The sequence below is a fragment of the Oryzias latipes genome, chromosome 9, assembly GCF_053564925.1.
Source record: "Oryzias latipes strain Hd-rR chromosome 9, Olatipes_Hd-rR_3.1".
Taxonomy (NCBI): Eukaryota; Metazoa; Chordata; class Actinopteri; order Beloniformes; family Adrianichthyidae; genus Oryzias; species Oryzias latipes.
The window spans coordinates 5844773-5862638 of record NC_136245.1 but is presented as its reverse complement, the minus strand read 5'-3'; the positions used below and the strand labels follow the sequence as shown (position 1 = coordinate 5862638).

The 17866-nt window shown below is 43.8% G+C and overlaps 2 long non-coding RNA genes across 2 annotated transcripts; both read right to left on the bottom strand.

Moving 5' to 3' along the window:
• Positions 1-6424: 6424 nt before the first annotated feature.
• On the bottom strand, positions 6425-6732 carry LOC144994514 (uncharacterized). The gene is made up of 2 exons (XR_013658076.1): positions 6597-6732; positions 6425-6533 (listed from the first exon to the last, which is right to left on the bottom strand). It is a non-coding gene; the product is annotated as an uncharacterized LOC144994514 (long non-coding RNA).
• Positions 6733-10535: 3803 nt separating this feature from the next.
• LOC144994515 (uncharacterized) lies at positions 10536-10763 on the bottom strand. Its single transcript, XR_013658077.1, has 2 exons — positions 10708-10763; positions 10536-10644 (listed from the first exon to the last, which is right to left on the bottom strand). It is a non-coding gene; the product is annotated as an uncharacterized LOC144994515 (long non-coding RNA).
• Between the last annotated feature and the right edge of the window lie 7103 nt (positions 10764-17866).

Below are 17866 nucleotides of genomic sequence, written 5' to 3'. Positions count from 1 at the left end.
TGTTCTCTGTGGTCCCCTATTGTTTGTGTGTTTGCATCTTGAGCCTAAAGCTGATGCTACAACAACCCAATTTCCCAAGCTGGGATCAATAAAGTATCTTTATCTTTATCTCATCTTATCTTATACATGTTGTACAGAATTCTGGGATTCCAGCTGCACATAAAATGTTGGCATCCCATAAAAAGAAATCATTGGACACCTACTGTATGATTCATGTAGCTTCTGTATGGCTGTCAAATGTATGGACCCTGACATGAGAAAGACTGGATTCATCAAAGATGCAGAAGCCCCAGAATCTACTAAACTGATTCTTTGGACAATGTTGGCCTCAGCTGAAGACTCAAGAGGAGGTAAGTAGAATTTTGGCGATTGATATTCTTCCTGTTGACCATAGACTGCTGCTAAGGTTATAACCCTTTAACACCAGAGATGTTGTTTGAATGCCTAAATGACACACCCTCTCTGACCTACTGGAGCTCTGCCACCATTTACGCAATCATCGTGCATCTGATTCAGAAAGAATATTGACTTTGGAGCATAGCATTTTGCATTATACTGGCTCATAGTTAACATGCAAAGTTGCTTTTCTCTGCAACAGAATCAGCTGATTAACTACTGAACAAAATGATTAACCACCGGGGTCAGTCCTCCAGTTGTCCCCGACCCTCTTCCTCATATAACCATTTAATAGGGTGAGAGTGGTGGGGGTCGGCCTGCGATGCACCTTGGGGAGGAGCTACTTGGCAGTGGCCCCCCTCCCTTGGTTGCCGTATGGAACATGCCTCTCCTCTCGGTTTTAATTGCACTTTAGACATCTGGGACCCTTGGTAGGGGGGTGCTTGGACATCACTGCCAGCAAGCAATAGATGTCCTTAGTCCCTACCCACCAATTTTAACCACACCCTTTAGAACACACACCCCCTTTACATCACAAAACACACACTCCCACGCACACACCCATACACAAACACACACACGCTCACTAACACACATACATCACACAAGGAAGAGGGACTTCTGATGTTCTGCCCCCCGCCCCATCCCTGGTGGAGGGAACATGGGCCCTCTGTCACGGCAGCCCTGTCCCCGGGGTGCTGGCTTCCTGGACCCGTCGGCCCTCTCTCCACGCAGGGAGAGGGATCCCAGAGCTCTCTGGCAAGACCGGGAGCCGGGGATCATATCGCATCTGAGCTAGGGGGTGTCCGTGTCCCAGTGGTGTGGGTTCTGGTCCTGGCCCCTGGGCCCCGGCCTTCTTCACATTTTCCAACCACGGGTGAGCCTGGTCGGGCCATATTTATTTCACCCCTTGTGGATCCTCGCTCCTCTTGGGCGTTCTCCTCCTGGGCGGGGAGGCCACCGTCTGCCTTGCCGCATGTCTGGGGCTTGGGGTGCCCCTCTGGGGTGGGGCCACTCGTTGGGCCTCCTGGGCGCAGTGGGGAGGCTGCTCTATGGGTCAGGCTGGGGCTTATTCTCTCTACCCCCTGCACCCCCCTGCTCTCTAGCGTTGGGGGCCGCTGTGGCGGTCCCGCTGGCCCTGCCGGGGGTGGCGGAGTTGGTTGCCCGGAAGCGGTCTTTCTCTATCTGCTGTACTGTGCGTTGGGGGGCGGCTGGGCCCTCCCCCTCTTTTTACATTCAATCATCCACCCAAGAAGAACATAAACACTCACTCACTCACATCCTCTCACCTTTGCACAAACAGTCTGCGTGACTGAAGGAAATGTTTAACATGTTTTAGTCTGAATGTATAAGTATGCGTGTGTGAATGTTAGTAGTAGTATGTCCATGTAGACTTGTTTGTGTGTGAACACTTTTGGAGCCAACAGGTGTGTTTGTAACATTTGAGTGCGTGTGGACAAGCCCCGCCCATTTTAGATTTTTCATGCATCTTAACCTGTCAGTTGGGATTATAAAGCTTCAGCAACTTGTTGCTTTCTGACGCTTCATGATCTCACCCTCGCTACTATAATCACCCCTCTACACCCCCCCCCATTAATCTGTCATCCCTCTCTCTTTTTCATCCCTCTTCTAATCATATTTACAAAAATGATTAATATGAATAAAGTTTAGCTGAAATTACAAAAGGGGTTTATCTAGATATATATCTGGTGTATCATAAGATTCATAACCCCTGTTGTAAATGTAAAATATGTTCAACACAAAAGGCCTTTCAGCTCTCATCTGTTTGCCTAGCTCTTGGACAAGTTAAATAAATAAAAAATAAAAAAGACATAATCATAAGTAAAAGAACACTGGGAATGCTTTTAGAATTGATCAAGAGATTATTGGAGTGGGGCTTTAACAAATTTTTTAGACACAAAAATAGGAAGTTGTGAAAAACCTGCATAGAAAGCTGCAGTGTGAACAATAATCCCATAAAAGCTTAAAAAAGTGCATAAAGCATATGTAGCGGGCTAGCTGAAGACAAAAATGGTTTGTCCCATTCATATTTTCCCTCATTTTCAGATTTTTGTTTTCTGTTTGTATAGTTTTTGTCGCCAATTACATGGCAATGTGTGCACAGTGCCATTGTTAATCTACTTTAAAATCATCTTTACAAACAAACCATGTTCAGAGAGTTATGTCTTTGGTCCTATATAACAGTATAGGAAAGCCGATCCCTTTGGATCTTTAACTTTTTGTAAGAACTGTATGACTAACTTTTAAGAAGGTATGGCAACAACACAGATGAGTTTGTACGTGATGGCATTCTGGAACATGCAGAGCAATATAGGAGAACATAGGAGGAACAGAGGTGGTACAGTGAGGCTGTATGAAAGAGCCTTGGGATTTTTCTCTGTACACAACAGCCAAAGTCTCTGCCATCTAAACAGGAGATTAAAAAAAAGTGCAAAAGTTGCCATTAACGCCTGTCACTCATCCGAAAAACCCCACTCCATCCCTCCCCATCTCAAAAATGTGCTAAAAGCTACAGAATAAATAACAAAGCTGGAGTGGGAGTGAGGGTTGGGGAAGACTCTTCAAATGAATGCTAATTTTAGCAAGCACCCCCCCCCCATCCCAACTCTGGTGAACCCCAGCACCAACAACTTTGTTCACATATTGATGGACGTCGCAATCAACTTCAATGACACAAGCCATCTGGGGTGGGGCAATGATCCGGCCAGGGAACTGGTGATACAGAAAGTCAAAAAAGGATGGAGTGAAACGGGGTCCTAGATTATTTCTACACTTGAGCCCAACCACCGCTTTCATTAGCCCCCCATTAATTAGCCTGCTTGAGCTCATTTGCAAGTCAATAGCTTTAGCTGTAGGACCGCTTTGAGCTGCAGCGCCCTTGTGATCTCTGGGTCCTCTATCCCCTCCACCCCTTGTGCACTGGATACAACTCTTCCTGACAATTAGTACAAAAGAGATTCATGCTCCATATAGCCAATACATTATTCATCTGCTCCTCACTTAAATAAATCATAATGTTCTTGAGGCTTTTACTTAAACAACATGCTTTGTATCCCCTCACTCTCTCTGTCCAGGCTACAGCCTCTGCACACTCAAAGGAAATATGTTTGTAATGACCTTGCCCCACACTCGGGTCGTGTCTTCAACAGTGTAATACAAGCAGACCCCCAATACTCCTTGCAATGGTCACCATGCATCTGAAAAAGAGAATCGTTTGCCCCTTCATATCTAAAACAGCCGATCCTTCCATGCACATTTAACTTTCAAGAATTCCCGTCTCATATTCCAGCCAGCACAGCTTTTATAGCTGGCTTTCAAGCTTCCCCCTAATCAGCTTTTTCTTTCCTTGAACCCGATGCTAGAGTTGAAATTCCTCCTGAGCTCTGAATTCTCCCTCAGAGAGCAAGCAAAAGGCTTCATCTGGAGGAAGGCAGGCCTCGTTGCCTCTTCATTGATCTGATGTGTTAGTGCTGTTGTGCTGGACCAGAGCTGTCTCGAAAGAGCAGAGCATCTTTCTCAATGATTTAGCAGGCCTTTGTAGTATTATTCATCTGACTTGTGGGAGCCAGTGTCCAACTGAGGACTTGCATCTTTCATGACCACTTGCTGCCCATTCAGACAAAGGTACTTCCACTGAATACTTTTGGGATCCTCACCACATGTATATTGATGTATATGGCTGTATATTGATTTTAAACATCTTTATTTCATTGTGAGAAGAGAACTCTGAATTTCTTTACGTTTTTAAAGTAGTTTATTGCTTTTATTTAGGATTGTAACAATTAATCAAATCCTATGATGAAACCAAATGGATCTGTCTGAAGCAAGTTGTTAATCAAATCAACCTCTACCATTATAAGGTTGTTTTAAAAATTAAAAAAGAAAAAGAAAAGATTACATGGATATTGGGAAATACCCTTTTGGCTTGAGGCACAGTATGTTTATTTTACTATAACAAAAAAATGACCAAGTGCATCACAGCAGACATCACACATGTGATGGCAGAAATAATGATCAGTTCATCATTCCAGTCCAATGTGTAGAAACATGGAATTTTGCAAAGACATGTGACCCCTCAGTGTGGTGCAATGTTCAAATAATGCTCCGTTTGTTTTATTTTATGTGGAAAAAAAACAGTGGGCTGCAATTCACATAACTAAAATGTGAATGGATTTGCCCTTAATTATTTTTCACTTATTTAATTTACACTTGATTATCTTACAAGAAATACAAGAAATCTGGAAAACTTCACCTGCACTGTTCAGTACAAAGTATTCATCTCTGAGTCACACTGGTTGAATGTTTGGCTGAAGATGTCCTGGATCAATTTTAGGTCATTTAAAATGAACCAATATCGACTATGAACTCTGACAGTAAATAAGAACTGGACTGAGTAACCCCTACCCCCGCGTTCCAAATAGGAAGTAGCTGTAGGTCCCAAAAAGTAGAACTCACATAGACTTTTTTCGCAAAATGTAATGCATTTTATTCAAGTTAGGAACTGAGATAGCCTTTTGTTGAATGTTCAATTGACAGATTCTCCTAAGCCTGCTTTTAGTGGAGGGGGAATTGGCTTCAATTGGTTGGAACCCAAGCAAAGCTTCTCTGTCGGTGAATCACATCGCTGTTAAAATGAATCGTTACACCCCTACTTTTTATAATTGATGTTTAGTCCATGTTAATACTGTCAGCTCTACTAAAGTCAGATTTATTACCTCAACAAATCTGATAGCTGTCAGCTTTTTCTTAAAACTTGCTGAATTATAAAGTAGCATAGTGTAATATGAGGTAAATAATCTGCTCAGATCCTTGATAAGTTGCAAATTCTCACTATATCTGCAGTCATTGCTTTACTCCAGCAGTGCCAGGCCTTCCTTGTTGATGTGAGGCCTAACAGAAAAAGAGCAATCCTGTCAACTGAAGTTGGGTAGAAACTGGAGTGCAATTAGCCAGCAGAGAACATGTTTATCTGTCAGCCTAAAGACAGAATGGGATATCTTAGAGGAGAAGAATACGAGGATGGCCCCCCCACCACCACCTTTTAACTGTGCTCAGGCTATTAGAGATTCACACTGCTCATTTTTAGATACAAGAAAGAATATAGATGCTCCCTCCCACCAAAAATCACCCAATTAGGAGAAGAACACTCCTTCTTCAGCATTTATTATACAATTCAGTATTTTAGATGCTGTTATCAGTTTTCCATAACTAGGCTTCAAAGAGAGCAAATGCTCCATTTAGTGTGATTTGTTGCCCTGCTTGACCACTTCTTTGTCTCGTCCAGGCTGGTTAAGCACAGTGCAATGGTGCACCCCTGCTGTTTTTGTCAAGTCTGCTGAATCCGTAATGAAATAAGTGAGGGTGACAGTAGCATGGGAGAGAAGGGAGGCAGAGGTAAGACCACCAGACCACCTTATTTGAATCATTTAAGCAAGTCGCAATTACAGCTTCAACTGACATGAAGGAAACAGCCCATTTTCAAAGGCAACACAAATCAATGGGCACAGAAATGGTGATGTGTTTGACAGAAGTGCCTGTTAGGGATATCTCGCTATGCCTCCTCTCAAGGATTGTTACACTCTGTGGACAATATAGTATTTCCAAAAGAGAGGAATGAAAGCAAAGAGCAGTGGGGGGCCATTGGTTCATGTATGAAATGGCCCTGGATGGTACTTTGGAAATAAGACAATGGCATGCCATTTGCACATTTTCAGATACTCTGGCCTTCTTAAGGGGATTTTACTCACTCAGGAGGATACTTACACGTTAAGCTTTTTCTATGTTGTTAACAGTTAAGACAATTCTTAGACTTTATTTACTGTGAAAAATCTAACATAAGGAAATTACCTGTCACGGTGCCTCGGTCTGCCCCGCCCCCTCAGCTCTGCTCCTGACTTCCTCCAGCTGTGACCACTTCATCTCATCAACCTGCCTACTCTTAAGGAGATCCAACCCATTCATCGACGCCAGTTCGTTAACTCCTAACGGATTTACCCAAACGAAGGTCACCTGTGTGGAAGTCTGCCGTCACTCATCTGCCGTCCTGAACCGAGCTCGGAGTCCTCCAGCCGCGGTGTTCCCTCCAGCCTCGCCACGAGCCACGTCCGGATTCCCTCCTGTCAAAGGATTTATTCTCTTCAACTTTTCCTGTGATTAAACTCACTTACCAAGTTACTTACCCGACTGATCATTCTGAGTTCCAGCATCTGGGTCTGTCTCGCCTGAAAACCATGACAGAACGAACTGGCCAAAACCCAGACCCAGCTGACTCAGATGGTCTACGCTACGCCGTGAGCCAACAAGGAATCATCCTGGGACGCCAAGCTGACGCGCTATCCCAAATAGCATCGGCTCAACAGGAACTTTTTCGGCGCCTCGATGGTATGTCACAAACATTAACAGAAATTAGAAGACTACTACGCTAACCCCCCTCGTCACTCCCATGGACTGTAACACCACTCTTCGGTCTGATACTCCTCGCACCATCCCAGAAGAGCCTATGCAGATCGGGCATTCAAAAATCACCGCCGAGGAGCGGCTTAGACGTCGCAACGAAGGTGCGTGTTTCTATTGTGGAGAATTAGACCATCAGATTAATCAATGCTCCCGCCGTTTAAACTCCAGAACCCCCCGTTAAGAGACCGGTCGCGGGGGGATTGTCCCACTCATAATAATTTCTTGTTTGTTCCGGTCAAGTTATGCCACGAATCCCGAATTCTTGACTTTCAGGCGCTGGTCGATTCAGGCGCAGAACAGAATTTAATAGATCAGAGTATCGTTGGGCGCTTAGCGTTACCCACTGAACAACTCCCCTCTCCGGTCTATGCTGCTGGGTTGGGGGGACAGCATCTGTCCATTATTTCCCATCGCACCAAGCCGGTTATGCTTATTACCTCGGGGAATCACCGCGAGTTCATTCAGTTCTTTGTCACTCGCACACCCCAAACTCCTGTCGTATTGGGATTCGCGTGGCTTAAACTCCATAATCCTCACCTCGATTGGTGCCGTTTTACTATCAGGGGGTGGAGTGATTTTTGCATGGGTCACTGTCTCCAATCGGCCTTATCCTCCGTTTCCACGCCCTCGAGCAGTGAACCCGAAATTATTGACCTTTCCAATATTCCGGACCTTTATCATGATTTAAAACCTGTGTTCAGTAAATCGAAGGCTTCTTCCTTACCACCGCACAGACCTTATGATTGTGCCATAAACCTTCTCGAGGGCGCCACCCTGCCCAAGGGAAGATTGTTTAACCTTTCGGGTCCCGAAAAGAAAGCTATGGAGCTTTACATTCAGGAAGCCCTAGCTCAGGGTCACATTCGTCCCTCCTCTTCCCCAGCCGGGGCCGGATTTTTCTTCGTCGAGAAGAAAGACAAATCACTCAGACCTTGTATAGATTACCGCGAACTTAACCAAATAACTATTAAAGATAAATATTCTCTCCCACTCATCAGCTCGGTCTTTGATTCCATTCAGGAGGCACGCATATTCTCTAAACTCGACCTTCGCAATGCCTACCACCTCGTGCGTATGAGAGAAGGCGACGAATGGAAAACTGCATTTAATACTCCGCTAGGTCATTTCGAATATCTTGTGATGCCGTTTGGGCTAACCAACGCTCCTGCCACTTTTCAACGCTTGGTCAACGACGTCCTCAGAGATTTTCTAAATCAGTTTGTATTCGTGTATCTAGACGACATTTTGATCTACTCCAAAGATCCCAAGAACCACCAGAACCATGTGCGCCTTGTCCTTCAGAGGTTAGCCGAAAACCAGTTGTTCGTAAAGGCCGAAAAATGCCAGTTCCACACTACCAGCATCCCTTTCCTCGGGTACATTTTTGAAGCTGGCAGTATTCGACCTGATCCTGCCAAGATCACCGCTGTTTCCCAATGGGAATCCCCCACGTCACGTAAAAAGCTTCAGCAATTCCTTGGCTTTGCCAATTTCTATCGCCGTTTTATTCGAAATTACAGTGCTATCGCCGCGCCTCTCACACGTCTCACATCCACTGCTATACCTTTTCTCTGGGACTCCACGGCTCAAGCCGCTTTCAGTAATCTTAAGAAACTGTTTGTATCAGCCCCCATCCTCATTCAACCAGATGTTTCCAGGCAATTTGTGGTGGAGGTTGACGCCTCCGACTCCGGGGTTGGAGCTGTCTTATCCCAACGTGAAGAAACATCCGGAAAGCTAAAACCGTGTGCTTTCTTCTCAAAGAAATTATCTCCGGCGGAACGCAACTATGATGTGGGCAATCGGGAGCTCCTGGCAATAAAACTGGCTCTCGAAGAGTGGCGTCATTGGCTGGAGGGAGCGGCTCAACCTTTCATAGTATGGACAGACCATAAAAATCTGGAATACCTGCGCTCTGCCAAACGGCTCAACTCCCGCCAAACCCGCTGGTGTTTGTTTTTTGACCGCTTTAACTTCTCCATCACTTACAGACCCGGCAGTAGAAATATCAAACCGGACGCCCTCTCACGCCAATTCTGTGACACCGAACACCCCAAGACTACCACCAGCATTCTTCCTGAAACCTGCATCATCGGCAATCTCATCTGGGACATCGAAACCAAAGTTATTCAGGCGCAAGGTGAGGAACCCGATCACCCCACTCCTCCTAACGGCACTCTCTATGTCCCCGCATCTGTAAGGTCGGCAGTCATCACCTGGGCTCATACCTCTCGCATCGCCTGTCATGGAGGAGTCACTCGTACACTCCATCTAATACGAAGACGCTTTTTCTGGCCCTCCATGAATAAGGACGTCAGAGAATACATCACCGCCTGCTCTACCTGCGCTCGTTCTAAAACTTCCAACTCTCCACCTTCGGGGTTATTGCAGCCTCTGCCCACGCCGAACCGTCCCTGGTCCCACATCTCCATCGACTTCGTCACGGGCCTTCCCGTGTCTCAGGGTAACTCAGTCATTCTCACCGTAATCGACCGATTCTCCAAGTTTGTCCACTTTATTCCTCTCCCTCAGCTACCCACAGCCTCTGAAACAGCAGAGGTCCTGGTAAATCACGTCTTCAGACACCACGGTATCCCTGCAGACATTGTGTCCGACCGCGGACCACAATTCATTTCTCAAGTCTGGAAGGCTTTCTGTTCTGCCTTAGGTGCCACCAGCCTTACTTCTGGGTATCATCCCCAATCGAACGGACAAGCAGAACGGGCCAATCAGGAGCTGGAAGCTGCGCTCCGCTGCCTAGCCGCCCAGAACAACTCTGACTGGTCTAAATACTTGGTCTGGATGGAATACGCCCACAACACACATCCCTCCTCTGCCACGGGTGTGTCACCGTTTGAAGCATCTCTGGGTTATTTACCTCCTCTGTTTCCATCCCATGAACTAGATCTCACCGTTCCATCTGTCCAAGACCACCTTCAACGCTGCCAACTCATTTGGCGCCAGACTCAAGAGGCCCTCCGTCGCTCCAAGGAAGATAACTGCCGTACTGCCAACCGCCACAGGGTGGCAAGCCCCGACTACCAACCGGGCCAGAAAGTATGGTTATCTTCTAAAAATATTCCGATCCAGGCCACGTCCCGCAAGCTGGCTCCACGTTTTATTGGACCTTTCACCATAGATCGCATTATCAACCCCTCATGTGTCCGTCTTCACCTTCCGGCAGCCCTCAGAGTCCATCCGTCCTTTCACGTTTCTCAGATCAAGCCTGTTATGGACAGTGAATTGTGCCCGCCTTCCGCTTCCCCACCACCCGCCCGGCTCATCGACGGCGCTCCGGCGTTTACTGTCAGCCGTGTTTTGGATGTCCGGCGCCGGGGGCGCGGTTATCAGTTCTTGGTGGACTGGGAGGGTTATGGTCCTGAGGAACGATCTTGGATCTCCCGTTCCCTCATTTTGGACCATTCCCTCATTTCCGATTTCTACCGCGCCCACCCGGATCGTCGGCCTCGACCGCCCAGCGGCGGTCGTTAGGGGGGGGGTACTGTCACGGTGCCTCGGTCTGCCCCGCCCCCTCAGCTCTGCTCCTGACTTCCTCCAGCTGTGACCACTTCATCTCATCAACCTGCCTACTCTTAAGGAGATCCAACCCATTCATCGACGCCAGTTCGTTAACTCCTAACGGATTTACCCAAACGAAGGTCACCTGTGTGGAAGTCTGCCGTCACTCATCTGCCGTCCTGAACCGAGCTCGGAGTCCTCCAGCCGCGGTGTTCCCTCCAGCCTCGCCACGAGCCACGTCCGGATTCCCTCCTGTCAAAGGATTTATTCTCTTCAACTTTTCCTGTGATTAAACTCACTTACCAAGTTACTTACCCGACTGATCATTCTGAGTTCCAGCATCTGGGTCTGTCTCGCCTGAAAACCATGACATTACCCTTTACAAAGAAAAGTAAATTTTGCAATGTACTGTGCTGGGCTGAATAATATGACAGCCCTATAAAAAAAAGGTGTCCCCCTCCCCTCACTCCTTTATAACAGTTTTTGCAAAGAGACTTGTGAATTATACCGTTAGAAAAAATTAACTTTGTCAATTACCTTACTGTGTTTTTATTTTTTTTTGCTTTATCAATGAAAGTGCAAATGACAGAACAACAGAGTAAAATAAGGTAACAAGAAGAAGGAAATACAGCTCTGCTTACAATATAGATATTTCCAGTCAGAATGTCAGTTCGGAGGACAGAGGATGAACCCCTAAAATGATAAACACTGAATAAACTGTAATTACAAGAAATATTGTACAAGTTATTGAAAGAAAAAATATGGTAATTAAAGTACCGGTAACTAAAAAGCGACATATAAGACAAAATTTACTTTTGAGGTTAAATCATGGGAAAAAACAGATTGGAATTTGCCTTAAGCATAGTACATAAGTCCCAAAATTTCTGAGTTAATTCTTTTTAGAAAGATAAAAACAAACTGTTTTTCGGGGCCAAATGAAAAGAAAAAAGATAACAACATTGTCTCAACTGTAAAGCAAGAATACTGGTGATGTTCTAAAGCCATTTTGCTGCATCTTGCATGAGGCGTCTTGAATCTGTGATGAAAAATCCTTGTTCAGGTGCAGAATGTGCTACATGGTGTCTCTGTCTCAGATTGGTATCAATCACAGATCATGGGTCTTAGAGAAAAGTAATAAATGTAAAAACCCTGCTAAAAGCTGAGACCGGTGCAGTGGTGGTGGATCAGAGATAAAAATGGTGTGTTCTTATAGAATTTATCAATCCATCTTCTTAACCCTTGTGCTATCTTAGATGACCCCACCCTTGCAGTGACGTGTTCTCCCTACCATGACAAAGGTGGATAAAAGTGGAAAGATTTCATGTAATCCATGGACACCAGTGAGGTTCACAAATCATTGAAGAAAAAAGGTTCAGAGCGCTGTCTAGTGGGTCTAGATGACCCAACTCCCAATGTTAAAGTGCCTAGGGTAGCACAAGGGTTACGGGACGTGATAAATATGGAGTGACATGAAGTGTGTAATGATTGTGCGTTTGGTAAGTGTATCATGAAGTATCTGTAAAGATAATGCAAATTGTGTGAACTTATGACTTTCAAGATATACTAATATGTGGTGTCATCATGCCGGACTCTACTCGTTAGTGAGGTGTGTGCGTACTGGCCTCTTACTGACCACGAGCAAATGCTGCACGCACAGGGTTTTTCCCTTATTTCCCATCATCCCTTTGTTTACACTCTCCTGCTAGCTTACAGCGCCTCACAACCTCAACCTCTACAACTGGTGCAACAATATCAGAGCCATCCAGTCGAACAGTTGTGATCCAGATTCCAGCTCAGACGAGGAAAACAAAGATGTTCATGGATCGATTTATCTGCAAGTGGATGCATCCGAATGGAGGGGAGCAAGGAGATTGTGGGGCGCAGACTGTGGCACCTATGTCACAAATACAAGTTTATTCAAACAAAATTCTTTATCTGCTCTCGATTCACAACAATTTTAATTAATAAATACTCTAAACTTAATTTTCATTAGTCCATCATCAGAGAGATGCTACACAAACATGATTAAAACGCCAAAACCCATATTTACATTGGAGTGTTGGTTTGTCACCCGTGGCATGCCCCAAAGGAAAAAATGTGCATTAACATTTTCTTTCTACGAGCTCACCGAGCGGTCTAGGATTTTGATATTTTGTGCGAGCCACTTGCATGCCCCGCACACGTTTCCCCATTTTTTCCCCCAGACAGCCTCACCCAGAAGGGCAATTGTGGCTGAAGCATTAGTGACAGTTGAGTCCTGCAAACTCTTCAGCAACATTATGATGAGATATTCCTGAAATGTCTGCAACAACAATGGGAGCAGCAATAAACAGTTGAATCTGATTACAAACCTGTTGGCAGCTGCAGCAGATAAATTAGTCATGGTTGAACAAACACCACCTCTTCAACAAATGTAGAAACAGGTCAGGTTGTGATCATTGCAGGATAACAATAACGTTCTATTTATATATGTGGAATTTGGGATTACAAAGTTACACACTCAACTCTTTTGATGATATAACAGCTCTTTTTTTTCTTATCTATTACAATGTTCTGCTGTAGTTGAGCCAAGAATTGTTTGAAGAGCAATACTCAAACTTCATATCACCTGAATCTATATCTGAAAAATCCCTAAAACATATCCTTTTAATCCATGAAATGAATGGCTGTGTCCTTTCAGCAAATTTCCACTGGGAAATACGCTAAAAGTCATTTTTGAGGTTAGTTTCAATTGGTTGGTTTCAGAAATCGTCATAAGTAATTAGATGAAAGGAGTAGAAGGAGGAATGTAGGTCGCTTGCAATGACAGTTTATATGAATTGGACTTTTCCAGTTAGTTAGTCTCAACATTAGATGAGCTCCAGCAGCATTCAGGCCTGGCGTTCGACATAACTCTGACTGATCCTCACACTTCTGGGATATGTCAAGCACCAGTGCTTTCTCTCCCACAGTTTTACTTTTTTGATGATTTCTTCTGTGTGTTTTTTTTTCTTTTTCCAAGGAGGAGGCCATCTGCTGCATGTTGGTGGAGCCAGACATGCTGACTGGAGTCGGTGCAGGCCAGTCTGCATACTGGAATACAACTCACTCCACGCTGCCTCGTTTTGGCCAGAGAGCATCATTGATCTCCCCACTGCGGAGCATTTTGCATGTTGCCTTTGCAGCTCTCTTCGTTTGCACTCGTGTGGACGAGCACACCAGCTGATCCGTCTGCACAGCAGCTGATGAGTGGCATCATGAATTAAATTGGAGTGGAATTATGAGGGGGTTTTTTCTGCCTGTTTCAGCTCCTTCTCTGTCATGGAAAGGGAAGTAAAAGAAGGACACTTGGGATTGAGAAGCAACTGCGAGAACTTGTCAGAAGAAATTAGAAGGAGTTTCTGGATCATGGAGCTACTGACTTGAAAACAGAAATCAGAGGAGAGATCCCCAGACTTTAGTCCAGTCATGTGTGAAAAGGAACAGAAAGTCTTTCACCGGCTTTTTTTTTTTTTTTTGGCTGTATTTCCCGATGCAGCTCTTCCCAATTCTCCTGCTCCCAGTCGAAGCAGCTTGGACCTGCCAAATCAACACCATTTGGGTCCTTTCAGTTTTAGTGTACAGTATGCACATCTTAAAATTAACCCCTTCTATTCTTTCTATTTCCAGGAAAAGCTTTCTGTCTACCAGATGCCTCACCAGACCCGTCTATGGACAACTCTAGCTGGCCAGTGGGGCTCCATGCAGGATCACCCCTCATCTATCAGTGACACTACGAGCTGACAGAGCACTTATTCAAGCTCACTCATGAATATTCAATTTACTCCTACTTCAAGGGTAAAAAAGATATACTGTATCTATCCACAGAAAAGAGGACTGCCATGTCTATGTTTATTCTTTTTTTTGCATTGTCCCTTCAAATTCCTTTTTTGCCTCCTTTTTTGCATGTTCACCACAGACATGAACAGCTATATCCTAGCATTTATTCCACGTGTATGTTCCATTAGAAGTGTCGACCACTAGTCATTTTTCCACTGAAACTTTGAGCAAGCCAAGACTATCCTGCACTGTTTGCGCAAAGGGAAAATCCCATTTGTCCTTTGTCAGCACAAACACTTTAATTTGAGGCTTTCACTCCTGAGTAAGCAGCAGATCTTCTCAGAAGCCCAGAGAGACGCAGGAAATGTGTGTGGGTCCTTCAGTCTCCCCTTCATCAGCAAAGGCACAGCTCATTCTGCATGGCATCTTTGTTTCTTATAAGTCAGCGAGGGCATGCATAAGTCAAAAGGAGGGAAGAGAGCTCAGATGTGTCAGCATCTAAATAGCCGGCAGAACCTGTGGTCGCAGTTTTGTTGCAGAATTTTTATCAGGCTTTGTGGGATAGATTTTGCATTTCGTGTTTTACCACAGTACTGGAAATAGAGACATCCAATAATTAAACCTGCTATTTGTTAGTGCATGTGTTATTAATGGTGCAGATGTTAAAAAATGGAAACAAAAAGTGTCAAAATTAGGTAAATAAAGTACAAATAATGTTTTCTGAAACAAAAAGAAAAAAGTCATGTATGTACAAGTGGGTAAAGATTGTAGAGACTTTGCAGCTTGAGACAATATTGTTCCCTCATTTATTGCATGGGATGCGTTCCATAAAGAACCTGCGAAAGGCAAAATCAGCAAATTAGGATTACTAATGTTTTAAGGCTGTAAAACTCAGACATACATGAACATTTTCAAAATTTTCTCTCTTGTTTAAACTCTTAGACTTCAAACCTTAATAAAAAAATTAAGTCCATTGTTATAGAATGTAACCGGGGAGCTGGTTTAGCTCGTGCTGGTTTGCGGCACCTTCCATCCGTGAAACCAGGGTTCAAATCCGGGCTGCTCCCTGTTCCTTTCTCTACTTCTGTGCCGGTCCCAAGCCCGGTTGCTTTGAGAAGGTTGCATCAGGAAGGACGTCCAGCGTAAAACATTGCCAAGTTTACAATGCGACTCGTTCGCAGTGGCGACCCCTGATGGGAAAAGCCAAAAGAGAAAGAAGATTATAGAATGTAACCATAAATCTAATTGCAATTGAATATTTACGTAACACCAGCAACATGGCACAGAGGAGATTGGTTGACAAGGTCAACCGACAATCAGGTTGACAACATGATGCGCTGTAAAAAAAATAAAAAATAAAAAGGCATGCAAAACTGCACCAAAAAAAATCTGCAGAACAGCGAAATAGCAGGGGAACACTGCATACAAAAGGTTTCAGATTGACTGTCTTACAGTTTCATGCACTGAAGTTGAAGTTTTCCACAAAAACAATCTTAACATTTTATCTGGCAAAAACAATATTTCTAGTGTTAGAATATGTCAGTGAAAAGGGAAGAAGCAACAATTAATTGTTAACACCTTTTAACTTGATTTACTCTTGAATGTGCTCAGAACACATGTCAAACAGTCCTGCTACTTTAACCATCAGGGATCAAGAAGAGCATTACTTCGTGAAACAACTGCATTTTGTTAATGAGGGCTCTTATAACTGTCTCTCTTTGGCACAGACATCCCATCAGGTTTATGTCTGTCTTCAGACATGTATGCCATTCTTACGGTGTTTTGTGTGTACACCCAATAAACACATTCACATAAACTCCAATTCCTGACTTTCACTCACCTGCTAAAAGTATTTCCTCCATCAACCTTTGTAACGCTTTCTTTTACAGTACTAAAAGGATATTTAAGTAGTAATTACAGGTACTCTTGGGGACAGCAGACTAAATTAGGATGCTCACAATATTCCTTTCCCAGACTATTCTAAGACTGTTATCAGTGAACCCAACTGGTCCTCAGCAGGGGATAGGTTCAGCAATCCTGTAGGATCCTCTTGGAGGGGTAAAATTATAAGATTCATCTCGTCCAAGTAGAAATTCTGGGACAAAAAAATCATAGATTGATCTCTGAATTTATCTTTAGGCCTTATCATTTACAAAACCTTTTCTCCACCAATTTATTTTCCTTCTTTTTAATAATAATCATAGAATTTGGTTCTGTTTTTAGTTCTGTTCTGCACTAAATAAGTATTTAATCCCTTGCTAATTTTGTAAGATTGCCCACAAATAGAAGTTGTCTTTGTTTTATGTCTGGCATATTAATGTTTGGTTCATCTGAACAATGAGTTAACAAAAAACAAAGAAAAACAAGAAATCAACGTCAAAGAATTTGTATTAATTTATCTGCATTTCATTGAAGTATTTGACAGTGATTGACAGTGTGTCATTCTAATTGTAGGTTCATTTGAAAAAAGAGGGATTAAAAATCACAAAGAAAAACAGGAAATCGACTTCAAAGAATTTGTTTAAATGTCTGGGCCTTTCATTGAGGGGAAAGAAATATTTGAACTTTCTTGCCAAAAAGACTTAGTACTTTTGGCAAAACTCTTATTAGCAGCAGAGAGGTCAGACATTTCTTGTAGTTGATGAACAGGTTTCTGCACATATCAGGAGGAATTTTGGTCCAGTCTTCTTTACAAATGATTTCTAAATCATTCTGATTTGGTGGCTGTTGCTTAGCAACTCTGAAATTCAGCTCTCTCCACAAGTTTTCTGTAGGATGGAGGTTCTTAAGGCATTCCTTGGTTTCCTTGGCTAAATGTTTTGGGTTATTATCCTGTTGGAAGAACCATCCAGCACCCATTTTAAGCCTCCTGGTGGAGGGAAGGAGGTTCTTACAGATTTGATGGTACATGGCTCTGTCCATCCTCCAATCCACACAGTGAAGTAACCCTGTGCAGGAAAAAGCAAAATGTTTTTGTTACAGTTTATGTTTCTTTGCTTTTGTGTTTTGTTCTCTTTTTGTTCCGTCATGTTTTGAGTTTCGGTTTCCTGTTTTATTTTGAAAGGTTTCCTGTTTTATTTTTGTATAGAATTGTTTACTTTTGGTCCCCATTTGCCATCATTGTTGTCACCTGTGTCTCGTATTTCTGTATGTATTCAAGTCCTGTCCTTTCCTTCCTCCTATGCTGCTCCATAGTCTGATGTAGTGTGATGTTTCACCTGTTCTCGAGTTTTGAGTAGTCTTTCCTGCTCTGCTGTGGTTTTAGTTTTGGTTTAGTTTGGATTAAAGACTTTGTTCACTGGGAACTCCTGCCTCCTCCTCTCTGCATCTGGGTACTCCCTCAACAACCCCCTCTTTGACAGTTTCCACCTCCATGCTTGACATTGGAGATGGTGTTCTTGGGGTCACAGACAGCATTTCTCTTCCTCTTTCCTATACTTCCTCTTTTTAGGCATGGCTACTTTGCCAGCACAATGTAAAACCATTTCAGCGTAAAGTATTTCCGATAGTTTTCTAGGTGACTCTCGTTCCAGCTGCTTTGAGATCAACTAATGATCATGGAAACCCCACCAGGTCAGATCTGGTTTGGAGCCCCAGACCTAAAGGTAGATTGATCGTCATGTTCTTGTATTTTGTCCTAATTGCACCAACAGTTGTCACCTTAACCTCCACCTTC